Raw genomic sequence first — 13,628 nt, 5'->3', positions numbered from 1 at the left:
TTCTGCTCAACGGCTAGTATTTCATGTGGTCGCTGAGCTAGTAGCTGCTTTGTCGCCTCCACCATCGCTGCTACAGGTGATCTATTCGCCCCCTGGTCGCTGATCATACGTGCCGCCGTCTCGCTATCCGTCTCAGACGATGAGTTGGTCCTTACTCCATTCAAGGGCAAGGGTCACACCTTCCAAACAAGCTGCTACTTCAGCATCTAGAGCACTTGCGCACCTCAGAATAAAACTGCGTCAATATCGAAAATGTTTACATACTCGTTTGCATATGATCATAGGTACTTTATTGGAATGAACATATGACTGAGTGATTGTTGCATACAGATTAATCACTTGGTAGCTATAGTTACTTCTACGGGATATTCTAATGAACATATGACTGCTATACACACGTAATCTATCCAATGAGTTTTGCCTTTATTGTACGACACGTTTGATATTAGTTACTTCTGCGGGGTATTCTAAGTCAAGTGCATGCCAAGGCTTTTCAGAAGCGTATCATGCATGATTTGGTACATGATCTTACTTCATTAATTGCTGCTGATGAATTTCTTGTTCTTTGATGCTCATGTTACTGGGCCAAGGAGTTGGAAAAACGCAATTCATTGCCGACATGCAGAGTTGATACAGTACCAGAATCAGTCCAATGTTTTCGATTGTCTGCCAAAAACTTAAATCCCTCCACATTAGAGATTAGCAGGAATGACAACTTCCTAAAGAGGCATTTTCTGGATCCAAGTACACGCATGTGCACTTCAGTATCTTGATCAAAACTGTCTTAATCTGCGTCAAGCAAAATCATGCTGCCATGTTCCATAAAAATACTGAAGCTACTTTAGGTATCTTGATGCCACGGGATTGCCAATTCCGTCACTTTCTAAGAATATGGAAACTCTGATTATATCCAATTGCTCACATGAAACCTAGCCTGACAATTCTGTAGCCTCCACAAACTTTGTTATCTGGACCTACCCGGTAACAGATGCCCTGATAAGCTACCTACCTCATTGGGTAAGCTCTCTAAACTCTCCTTCCTCAACTTGTCGGTGTTGGAAGTAAACCCAATGTCCAGTCTGATTACAAGGATATAGGATTAGTACTAGCATGGCGTAGGTGCTATATATATATATAGCGAGAAATGTAGCGAGCAAACGTTCGGTTTTTGTTAACAGATCCGATCGAGTGTCGATGTCGTTCGATCCTGATTTCGTGGCCATGATTATCGCTGGTTCGTTGTGCATGCGATTTCCTTTTTTCGAGGGGCTTGTGCCTGCGATTCGGAGCGGCGTGCGATTATAGAGGTAAATAGCAAAGCGAAAAAATGTGCAAGAATTGGGATTCGATCCCAGGTCCCTAGGCCATTAATGGAGATGAATACCGGTTCATTAGCCAATCCACTAGCATGCTTTAGTTGTCAATAACTTAGGATAAAATGCTATTTGACCGCAAGACTAAATTCTATATTTTAAGAGCAGCTAAGCGTTTGGCTGGGCTCTCTTTGTCATTGTTTTGTACCTATCTATCTACCATGCCTAAAGTTCAATGATTTTTTAGAAAAACAAATGATATCATGCCTAACTTCCAAATTGTACGATGCCTAACCTGAAGAACACAAAAAATTCCAGTAAGAAATTGTACTCACGAGTTAGTGTCTCAATTTTTGCCCGCATGCCATTCCAATTGGTGTATACTGGCTTCAATCTTGCGTTTCATAAAGAGAGATCAGTTTTTTTGATGACATGCCGGTGCTTGTGACAACGGAAGTGATGGCTAGTCGTTAAGTTTTTGTGTAAATAGCATGACACACATCATGGATGTGATAATTTACTCGCAAACATCACGATAACTTTGACACGGGAATTCTTCTTATTGAAAACACTCTCGGTAACTTATATATAAACAAGATGGTAATATATGTACCACAGACCTGATAACTTAGATACAAACATCACGATAACTTTGATGAGGGAGACTTGTTGGAAAACATACCGCATATATCTTGTGTGTAAAATAGCATGGTAATATACGTACTGCAGATATCATAACTTAGGTACAAACACCGCGTAACTATTTATCTGGGAAAAAGTTGTTGAAGACGCACCCGTGATAATTTCTGTATAAATATCATGGTAATATACACACAACATACCTGATAACTTAGGTACATGCATCATGATATATAACTTTGACCCGGGGAAACAAGGTTGTTGAAACCCTGGTAAATTTTGTGACAAATATCAGGGCATTATATGCACCACCGACCTGATAACTTAGGTACAAACACCACGATAACTTTTCATTTTGGAAAAAAAGTTGTTGAAGACGCACTCGTGATAACTTCTTTATAAATAGCATGGTAATATACACATAACATACCCGATAACTTAGGTACAAACATTGTGATAACTTTGACCCGAGGAAACAATGTTGTTGGAAACATAACCCCAGTAAAAATTTGTGGCAAATAACAGTGCATTATATGCATTGTAGGCGTGATAGTTTAGGTACAAACACCACGATAATTTTTTGTCTGGGGGGAGAGGAGTGTGGGGATTTGTTGAAAAACATATTCCCGATACTTTATGTGCAAATAACATGGTATTATACACATTATAAAGTTGACAACTCACTACAAACCCGCGGTAACTTTTGACCCCGGGATAAAAGTTTGTTGAAAACATATCTTGGTAACTTGTGAGTAAATAACATGGTAATATACATACAACAGAGCTGATAACTTACTTAATCCAGACGTGGTAACCTTTTGACCAGGGAAAAATGTTGTTAAAAAATACCTCCCAATAACTCATGTGTAAACAACATGATAATACACGCACATGAGAGCTGATAACTCATATACAAATATCGTAGTAACTTTTTGACCGAGGGAAATGAAAATTGTTGAAAAACATACCGCCATAACTTTTGTGCAGCATGGTAATATACACAACAAAGTTGATAACTCACTGCAAACATCATAATCACTTTTTGACCCTAAGAAAAAAGTTTGTTGAAAAAATACCCCAAAAACTTTTGTGTAAATGACACGGTAATTTATGTATGACATACGTGATAACTTACGTAGACCAGATGTGGTAACTTTTTGTCCAAAAAAAGTTATCAGAACATATCAACATGGGATCTAATTTTGAAGATCTCGTCGAGATAATTTTTTTGTGAAGACGATTTTTCAATCGGAACAACGGTTTGAGCTACAAAACATTTTGAAGTTTGAAAAAAGAAAGAATATAGGATGACATCAGATTTTCATCCTTTAGTACATATATGCATGTAATTAGAGGGAGGAGTGCACGTGAAAGCAAAATTAGTCATTCTAATACATGCATGTATATAATTAGAGTGATGTAATGATCGTTCTTGCCTATTGCTAAAATCCAAACATTTGGTAGTTATAAAAGTCCTATATATAAACGTTGTAATACCACCTGTAAATCCGTCCAGATCGTGAGAAGCAATAAAGCAATAACAAAAGTTTTCCCGTGCGTTATTTGTAGTCTTTACCTGCTAATACTAATAAAGCGGCTATTGCTTCTGCCCGTCCGTCATTACTAGTTTTGCATAAAAGCCCCTGTGGTTTCGTGTATTCAACCCGCAATCCATTATTAAGCTGCCACGAAAAACGGTTCGCTAGAAAAAATACCCGTACGCGTCTGCCTCCTCGCATCGCCTCGACCCTGGCCTCTGCGTAGGCCGAGCTAACCCTAGCTGCCGCCGCACCACTCGCCGCCGCGGCCGACCTCAACCCACCCGCCGCCCCGGCCGACCTCAACCCGCCCGCCGCCCCGGCCACACCTCTTCCCGCTCGCCGCCCCCACCGCGGCGCTCGAGCGCAGCTTCTGGATCAGGTCAACGCGGCGGCTCGACAGGCTGGGGACGATGCGTCTGCTCGAAGCAAAACGGCGGCGGCGGGATCCAGCAGGCGCGGGAGAAGGAGAGATCCGGCGCGGCGGCGCGAAGTCCTTGCAAGTGGAGGCGGGCCTCCATGGCTGGCAGGGAGAGCTCCAAGGTCATGGCGGTGATTCGATTTTTCTGGTAAAGAGAGACAGAGGAGGATCCAGGATGGAGGAGAGGTAGGAGAAGAAGGACGAGGAAGATGGAAGGGTGCGGCAGGGGTGCAGCGGTGCGAGGGCACTGGTGCGCGTGAGGAGCGCCTCTCCTCGGGAGGATCAGGGAGGAGCGAGTGAAACTCAAATCGACTTCAGAGCAAGGTACTGGTGTAGAACTACGAAGAAGCAACACGTACTAGCCGGCAACAACGATGAAGGAAGCCAACCAGATGTGCACAAAACTACACTACATCATGCCTAATTGAATCCTCCGGTACGTGTTCCATTGGCTAATAGACCATGCTAGCTAGCTAGCAACCATGTAAATTCCCCACGCTTGATTGATTCCTTTGGGACTTTATTAACTTCTATATGTTCTTCCCATGATTATCTAGATAATGCTAACTGTTGATATTTCTTTCACGCATACATGCTTTTGCTTGGAGTTTTTCCACTGGCGACGTCTGAACTCTGAATATTATGAACTTAAGGATAAATCTTATAGCAGATCAAAATCATGGTCCACGCAAAAAGAAGAGACCAGAATCATGGTTGTGCTGATTCCATAGGGGCCTCATGATAGTTTGTGTTCTTTTATTCAAATGAAAAAATCAAGATTATTATTGTAACTGTTACAGTTGTACTAGCAGGATTATCCTAGAAGCTGTGCCAATTTTTCCATCAATTGATAACGCTGTAAGGTAGTGAGTCATCTTTGTAGACTTTACCATGCCTAGATTGGTTGACTTGGATCACGTGTATGTCTTACAATTTTAGACAATTCTCACTTGCTATGCTAAGCTTGAATTTGAAGATACAAGTTGAGGTGTGTCTTGGGACAGTGTGACTAAAAACCGAACCTTCAGTTTATGCAATCAGAAGAAAAGTGAATGATTTTTCAATGAAAACAGAATACTTCTGAGCATAAGGATGAAAAAGTGCAGCAACCGACTTGGCTTATTGTTTTGGAAATTGCAACCGGTGCTCTCCTTCTTGTTTTTGTGATCACTGGTGCTGTTACTGCCTCCAGAAGCTTCAATCTAAAGCCTTCTATAAGAATATCATCATGGAGTAGATCAAAAAGTTGGAGCAACGAGATAACAGTACTGATTGGTTGGTATTAACTATATAAAATAAATTGATTATTTTGTCTAACATACATTGTTGCTAATTTGTTCATGCTTTCCTCAGATTCTGATATGCTGAAAAGTTTGCCAAAGTTGAGTCACTAGGAACTTGAAGTAGTGTGTTAGGATTTTAGCAACATAATTGGCTCAACTCTGGAGACTATAGTCTACAAAGAAACAATGAAGGATGGACCTGAGGTTTCTGTCATATCATTATGCGCCTTTGAAGGTCATTGGACTAGCCAGCATGAGCTCTTTTACCAAAACAAGGTAGTTCGTTTGTCTAAAATTGCGACTCAGAAACACCTTTTAACTCAAATAATAAATAAATAAAATGGGATGAACATTGTAGGTTATTGATCTGGCATGGTTGAATCATGAGAACATAGCAAAGTTTCTGGGCTATTGCAGAGAGAGTGACCCATTCTCGAGGATGTTAATCTTTGAGTAAAAATCAAATGGGACCCTGTACGAGCACCCACACTGTAAGTCTATCTCTTCAATTTCATTAGGACAGACTAAATATTTGCATTTTCTGTGTGTTGTAGATTTGATCTCAGTTGTTTTCGTCCTTTATATGGGGAAGCGGCCCAATTCTCTTGGCTCAGATGAATGAAAATAGCCATCGACATCGCCCAAGGTTTAAGGTATTTGTACACCGAGTCGCAGCCTCCTTTCGCTATATCTGAGCTGAACTCCAATTCAGTATACGTTACAGAAGATTTTATATACAAACTGAACTTTGAAATCCACTTGACAATTGCTCATGACTTGATAGAAATCATTCTTATGAGCAGGCTGGCGACGTCGTCTATTGAAGCCCCACCGGTGACACGACGGGACAGCTCCGACTTGTACGTGGGTGTGGGAATGCAGATCCGCGTTGCCAGCTTACACAAGGCCATGCTCAACGCGCCGACGCAGGGTTTATCGCCCGTCTTTGTCAGATAAGCAAAGCAATCCACCTTCCTCTTTCTCATCAGATCCATTTTATTGTGATATTGCATTTAAGTCAATCAATTTTTATGATTCTTTCAGTGTTAAAGAAAATGGAATTTACCTGAATAAATTGCGTGTATAGATATGTAGAGGATGAACTCAACAAGTGGATCTTTCAAGGTTAATTAGCTTTGCACATTTTATAAAATAGATGCAATGGCATAGCACCTTCAGTATCATGCTTGCACTCACATGTTGTTCCAACAGCACTATGAATGCTGCCCAGAATTGCCATGCCTTCAGCTTTCGCTATAAGTTCCTATGATGCTCCTTTTCAGGTGACTTTTCATGTGATTTCGACTTCTAAAAATTAGAAAGTACCTTCAGATCAAAGCAGTGGATTTGTAGATTTTCTGGGTATTGGTGCTACTCCATCTCCATTTGGCTTACGGTCTTTGGTCACTGATTCTGAGGTACGACGTTGTTTTACTTTTATGTTAAATCCCATTTAGCTTGGCACCTCCATTTATTGGTTCGGACCGAGCAAAGATCCTGTCAAGCAATATCACTGACTGGAAGCATAAATTTTCAAATCAGTGATGAGATAAATCTTGTGTACCGATGCTTAGCAGCTAGCGAAGTGCGGCTGGTATTTTTGGTCTGTATGTAGGTAGCTTCCTGATGTGTGTGGTTGTGTGTTCATTCACGACCTGAACTTATTTCTGTTGGCTTCATTTTAGTAAAGATGGGGTGGGGAAAAAAACAACACCCTATATATGTAAGTTGACTGAAAATAATAATATGTTTCAGTAGCTATATTTCTCTGTTTCCTAACATGGTTGTAGGCTAGATGTTCGTGTTGGTTTGTCTTGCTGTAGAACTTGCCCCTATTCATTTGTTACACATTTTGTGTAGCTATCAAGGAAGAAAGTAATGGACATTCACAGGTCAGAGTCTCCCCATCAGCATTTGATGGCAGGGGCCGGCTGCTTTACAGAAGATGGATGTGAAACCAAAATCATATTATACCAACTTTTATTTAATGCATATTATCATTTAGCAATACGTTGGCTGTGCGTCCCCGTGATCAATGGAGATCTTCTGTAGATGTATTGGAGTTTTGTCATGCGTTAAACTTCTCAATGGTTGACCATGGAAAATCTGTGTAGTTCTTATTTTGTACATATGCTTCTGGTTTCAAGGAGAATTCTTACTCCTTTTGGAATTACCATCTTTAAACATTGTAGATCCCAATCTCTTGTGTATTTGCATCAAATACTGTTTTTCGAATGCTTATCATGTATAATACTAAACTCCCTGCCCCCTACTTCTTCTGTCACATGTGTTGTTCCTTTGTCATCAGTGAGCTCCAGAAAACACAACTGCAAGGTAGAGAATAGTTGCCACTTAGTTAGCATTTTAGTTAGCAGTGTAGACATGTTAGTAATACTATAATGTTGGACAATAAATGACTTCGACTACATTCGAACGAACTTATCTTGCTTCCAAGAAGAGTAAAATCATCTTTAATAATTTCCCGGATTTTGCTTATATTCATGTTTCTTAACATGTTTGGAATGTCGTTTCCTCCAAAATGCGACATTTACCTTCCATTTGGAGCATAGGATGCATTTTTTATCAGTTGATGACTGAAAAAAATCACTTTTCTGATAAAAACGCTATCCATCAGTTGGACTTAATTAATTGCCTTCTAGACACACTTTCAAATATATACAGGTTCTCTAATAAGGTAGTCGTGGGAACACTATATTTTTGGTTTACATTGTAAATGTTTCCAGTGACCACAAATTTGACTTTCTTTTTTGCTTCTTTTCAGCTTTCAGGTCCTAAATGAGAAGGTAAGGATGTACTTGAGCAGTATGGGAAGACCGAGTTCCATTATCTCAGAAGCCAGAAGTTTCCCATTAATCTTTGGTTCTAAAATTTGTTTAAGAAAATGGTCATTCTGCTATTAGCACCACGATTATCTATCAATTGTAGATTTTTAATTGGTTAGAATTATTTTATATGTTTGATTCCTTTGGTTCATATTTATTCAACAACAAAATATTTTCGAGATTGGTCAATTTGAGGATCAAACTTCAAACATGTGAATTGATGTGGCATCAAGCTAAATTCCTTTTTTGCTTTGCACAATTAATATTGTTACTGGAGATGTATGTTAATCCTCTAGCTTTGCTCATTTTATCTTTTGATTTCATCTGAGTTGATAGGATATTGTGTCATGCGTTCAAAAATTATATGGTCATGTGGGTGGATTATTTCTCCCGTTGCAACGCACGGGCATGTTTCCTAGTAGTACTGATTCGATCAAAGCAAAGATCGATGAGATAGTTATACGAGTCTGTGACGCGCTTGTGTTCCGGCCAGTGTACGCACGTGCGTGGCGTACATAGCTATTTCTTTTAGCTTCAACCAATCAGGAATCCAGCGCTTCGCTTCGTCGTCGTTGTCGCCGGAAAGTACTCGGCGTTGGGACTATGGACTGGGCCAACAGGTGTTTCATCCTCCAAGTGTTGCCTGAATCCATCTGTGAGCTGGCATATTTAGAACGTCTTGACATATCAGTATCGTTCTATTTACAACTCCCACATAAATTTGGTAGACCTTCAAAGCTCGTATTCCTAAACTTATCAGGGTGTTTAGCTCTCCAAGTGTTCCCTGAATTCATCTGCCAGCTGACATGTTTACAACACCTAAATATGTCAGAGTGTTGTGCCATTCAAAATCTCCGAGATAAATTCGGTAGCCTTCCAACACTCATATTCCTGAACTTTTCAGGTTGTTCCAAGATAAACAAACTACCTTACAATCTTAAACTTCAATCTTGCGAGCATATGAACCTATCATATTGCCATGAGCTAGAAAACCTGCCAAGATTTTGGCAACCTTCAAAGGCTTGGGTTCTTGAGCCTGTCTGATTGCTACAAGGTTTCATTGCTGCCAGAATCATCTTGCCAACTTGTTCATTTGAAATCCTTAGATGTTTCAGACTGCCATGAGCTCATGGAACGTCCTGAATGTTTGGTAACCTTTTTGAGCTTGACTCTTTGAACCTAACAAGTTGTTGCAAGCTGCAAGTACTGCCCGAGTCATTCTGCAAGTTGTCTAAGCTGAGGTATCTCAATTTGTCTTATTTTATGAGGCTTGATAAGCTCTGTTGGTAGGACTTACTTGTAATTGTGGGATTGTAGAGGGTGAAAACTGTAAAAGCACTTGTATATACATCTTGCATCTGGGAATGAATCAGATAGAGTTCTCTAGAGAAATCTTCTCCTCTCTCTCGTGACCTTCCTCTCACCCGAGCCTCACCCAGGATCTACAACATGGCATCAGAGCAGGTCGGGGATTCGCTCCAGAATCACTCAGATTGACGGCACTGAGTGTTGGGAGGTAAAGGCAGAGGTTCTGGGGCCCGATTTGGTGCCGCAGAGAGTCAATTCGGGGCTGCATGATTGTGTGCTTGGCTGCGGTGGAGAAGGGGACCGGCTGCTGCTGCAGTGGAGCAGGGGGCCGGCGGCGGCTGCAGTGGACCAGGGGAGCCAGCTGCGAGCAAGGCAAATAGCCAAGGGACTGGAGACAGAGGTGAGTGGTACCCAGGAGGTGTAGTACAGCCGTTCTTGAGGGGTTGAGTAGGATTTATTCAGGTGAAGGTGGGAGTGGTGAGTTGGTTCTTGGATGCAAGGTTGAGGTGCAGCTAGAAGGTAGGCTGCAGGGATTCACAGGGGAGATTACTCGCTTTGAGGTGGTGATTGAGGGTTGTACAGTACTGCAGTGTGACCCTGAAGAACTTGCAAGATGGGAGAAAATGTAAATGCTCGTGCAGCAGTTACAGCCGGGGAACTTGCAGCTGTGCTTCAGTCTATGGATGAGAAATACAGAGCACTCTTTGATGCAATCAACAAGCAGGCTGGAAACTCAAGACCAGAGACTGAAGCCAAGGAAGAGATTCACCCGTTGCAAATGCCACATGTGAAGCTAGAGGGTGCGGAAAATTATTCCAGTTGGGCAGAGCATGCAGAGACCATCCTGATCTCGAGGAACCTTGAGGGGTATATACTGGGAACAGTGGAGAAGCCTATCGAGGAAAATTCGAAAGAGGCCCAGAAGTGGAAAGCAACAAATGCATTGGTGAGAGCTTGGCTTTTAAGCTCAATATCATCTCAGATTGCAAAGCAAGTTGAAAGGATCAAGGAGGCCTCAGAAATTTGGAGGCTCCTGAAGGGGACATATTCAGGTGTAGGGAATGAGATGTTGGCATGTAGGATTCAAAAGGAACTACAGGAGCTAGGCCAGGGTGAGAAGACTGTTGTGGAATATGTGTCAGAACTGAAAAGGTTGTGGAGTGATCTTGATTACTATGATCCAGTTGAGATGGAATGTGGGAAATGTGTTGAGAAACATAGTAAATGGACTGAAAGAAGGCGTGTTAGGGACTTCTTAAATGGTCTTCATCCTAAGTTCGAGAATAGGAGAGCAACACTTTATGGTAGTGAGAAGTTGCCTAGTCTAGAGCAAGCAATTGCTGCAATTATAAGCGAGGAAACTCGGTTGAAATTGGAGACAACAGGACCCATGGCCCAAGGTGTCTCACAAAGGCGTTCAGCTCTCCTTGCTGTCGAGAGTGGTAATTATCCAAGACCAGGAGCAAATACTCATGAGAAAAAGTGCTTTGAATGTGGCCAGCCAGGACACTTCAAGATAGCCTGCCCACAACTAATAGGAGGAGGTCGTGGTAGAGGCCTGGACTGGCATGGCAGAGGACGTGGTCGCGGGCTTGATGGACGTGGTGGTGGTCGTGGAAGAGGTATGCGGTCAATAGGAAGGGCACACACTTCTGTTGTTGTTGAAGAACCATCTAGGACTGTGAGCATCGAGATGACCGCCGATGAGTTAGACAAATGGCGTCAACTAAAGAATTTGAGCCTTGGTGATCTGCGGCCCTCGGAGACACATGCATCATCTTCGTCAGCCAACTTCGCTGGTAACAACTCTTCTATTATGGGGTGTAGTGATAATTTTACAACAGGGGCACAATGGTTAATTGACTCTGGTGCATCTAGACATATGGCTGGATCTAATAAGGATTTTTACAATTATATTTCTAATCTAAGAAGGGAAAGTGTAAAATTAGCTGATGGTTCTACTCAAGCGATTGTGGGGTCTGGAATGGTCAAGTGCAGTCCAAATATGTCACTTTCTTCTGTCTTGCATGTCCCCGCATTTCCAATTAACCTTTTGTCGATCAGCTGTATTACTGAAGAGCTGAATTGTGCTGCTATATTCTTTCCTACCTGGTGCATATTTCAGGAACTTGGGACTGGAAGAAAGCTTGGGACGGGGAGCATGCGTGATGGGTTATATTACCTGGATAATAAGATATTCCCTACTGTGGCTGCTGCGGTGTCCTCCTCACCCCTAGAAGATTTTCTACTTCAACATCGTCACTTGGGACATCTATCTTTTGCTACTCTGGGTCAGCTTTACCCTAATCTTTATTGTAAAATTAGCAAGGAACAACTAATGTGTGATGCTTGTCAGTTCGGAAAGCAAACTAGGAGCTCTTATTTGTCATCTGATAACAGAAGTGATGTACCTCTACAAACTATACACTCAGATGTATGGGGTCCCAGTGGGGTGACATCGATAAATGGTTATCACTATTTTGTTACATTCATCGACTGTTGCACTAGAACTACTTGGGTCTATGTTTTGCGTCATAAGAGTGATGTATTTGAATGCTTTAGAGATTTTCATAATATAATTAGGACCCAATATTGTGCATGTGTGAAGGTACTATGTTCGGATAATGGTACCGAGTATGTGAACAAAGAACTTGATGAATATCTATCAAGTTACGGAATTATCCATCAGACTACCTGTCCGGGTATATCTGAACAGAATGGACTAGCAGAAAGGAAAAATAGGCATCTCCTAGAGATTGCTCGGTGTATGATGTTGCCATGAATGTCCCAAAGTTTTTGTGGAGTGAAGCAGTCATGACTGCGGCCTACTTGATGAACAGGATGCCATCAAGGGTGCTTGGGTACAAGACACCAATCGAATGTCTAACCGGGGACACTACATATGTGGTTCCACCAAAAGTATTTGGGTGTACATGCTTTGTGAAGGATTATAGGCCTTCAGTTGGTAAGCTAGATCCAAGGGCATTAAAGTGTATATTTGTGGGGTATTCTAGTAAGCAAAAAGGTTACAAGTGTTGGTGTCCTTCGGAAAGAAGAATGTTCGTGAGTATGGATGTGGTATTTAGAGAACATGAACCATTTTATGGGGAACCAACAGACTTAACTGATGTGTTTCCTGATTTGTTTACTGATAACATGTTAGATGCAGATTGTGGGACAGGGGGAGACAAGGAAGAGGGAGATGATGACACAACATCAAAAGGGATGATAATTGGGGTAATCCGTGCAGAAACTGAAGAAGAACAAAGAAAGGGGGAGCAGTATGATACATCAAATGCAGCACCCCGATGGCCAAAACCAAACGAGGAAAGGGAGATGTAGGTGTATACACGAAAATGACATACCCAGGAACAAATGCAAGTGTTGGAACCTGAAGCTGAGGCTTATGGACAACAACATGAGCAAGAGCAGGAAGCTGACCAACAAGATGATACTCAAAGTCAACCTGATGACTCCATACCTTCCTCAGACAGTGGTAACATCTCTTCTCAATATGATGACCTTGATGTTCCAATAGCTCATAGAAAGCAGCCACGGTCTAAGGCTGGGAAGTTGCCCTCTAAATTGGATCCATATAATGTCTCTAGCTATGTCTCTTATGACACTGTTGGTCCTTCTTATAAATCCTTTATCGCAGCACTGGATTCTGCAGGACCCTTAGCACGGGACTGGCAGGAGGCAAAGTCGAACCCAAAATGGAGGGCAGCTATGATAGAGGAGATGACAGCACTTGACAAGAACAATACTTGGGTACTCACGACTCTTCCTCCTAATAAAAGGGTTGTTGGTTGTAAGTGGGTATTTACCTTGAAACAAAATTCAGAGGGACAGGTAGAAAGGTATAAAGCCAAATTAGTGGCAAAGGGGTATAGTCAAACTTATGGAGTCGATTATGATGAGACATTTGCACCAGTGGCGAAAATGAACACCATTAGAGCTCTCATATCTATAGCTGCAAATAATAAGTGGAAATTATTTCAAATGGATGTTAAAAATGCTTTTCTTCATGGGGATCTGCATGAAGAGGTTTATATGGAGATTCCCCCAGGGTTTGGTACACAAGAGATAGAGGGAAAAGTGTGTAGGCTGAAAAAAATCTCTATATGGTTTGAAACAGTCACCTAGAGCATGGTTTGGACGATTTAGAAATGAGATTTGTTCTATGGGATTTAAACAAAGCAATGCTGATCATACCTTATTTTACAAGCATAATCATGATAGAGTTACTGTGCTTATTGTATATGTTGATGACATAGTCATTA

The 13,628-nt window shown here is 41.6% G+C and overlaps 1 long non-coding RNA gene across 12 annotated transcripts; it reads left to right on the top strand.

Moving 5' to 3' along the window:
• The first annotated feature begins 3,666 nt into the window (after positions 1–3,666).
• Positions 3,667–8,291, top strand: LOC125545957. Of its 12 annotated transcripts, none has more exons than XR_007300371.1 (6): positions 3,669–4,347; positions 5,104–5,186; positions 5,265–5,470; positions 5,553–5,685; positions 5,787–5,847; positions 5,998–7,385. It is a non-coding gene; the product is annotated as an uncharacterized LOC125545957 (long non-coding RNA). The 12 variants fall into 12 exon arrangements; XR_007300373.1 differs by lacking the exon at positions 3,669–4,347 and adding exons at positions 7,503–7,528; positions 7,977–8,135 and having other exon boundaries at positions 4,863–5,470; positions 5,998–6,612; XR_007300369.1 differs by having other exon boundaries at positions 3,668–4,347; positions 5,104–5,470.
• The last annotated feature ends 5,337 nt before the right edge of the window (positions 8,292–13,628 follow it).

The sequence above is a fragment of the Triticum urartu genome, chromosome 3 (assembly GCF_003073215.2).
Source record: "Triticum urartu cultivar G1812 chromosome 3, Tu2.1, whole genome shotgun sequence".
NCBI lineage: Eukaryota > Viridiplantae > Streptophyta > Magnoliopsida > Poales > Poaceae > Triticum > Triticum urartu.
This window is presented reverse-complemented; position numbering and strand designations above follow the sequence as displayed.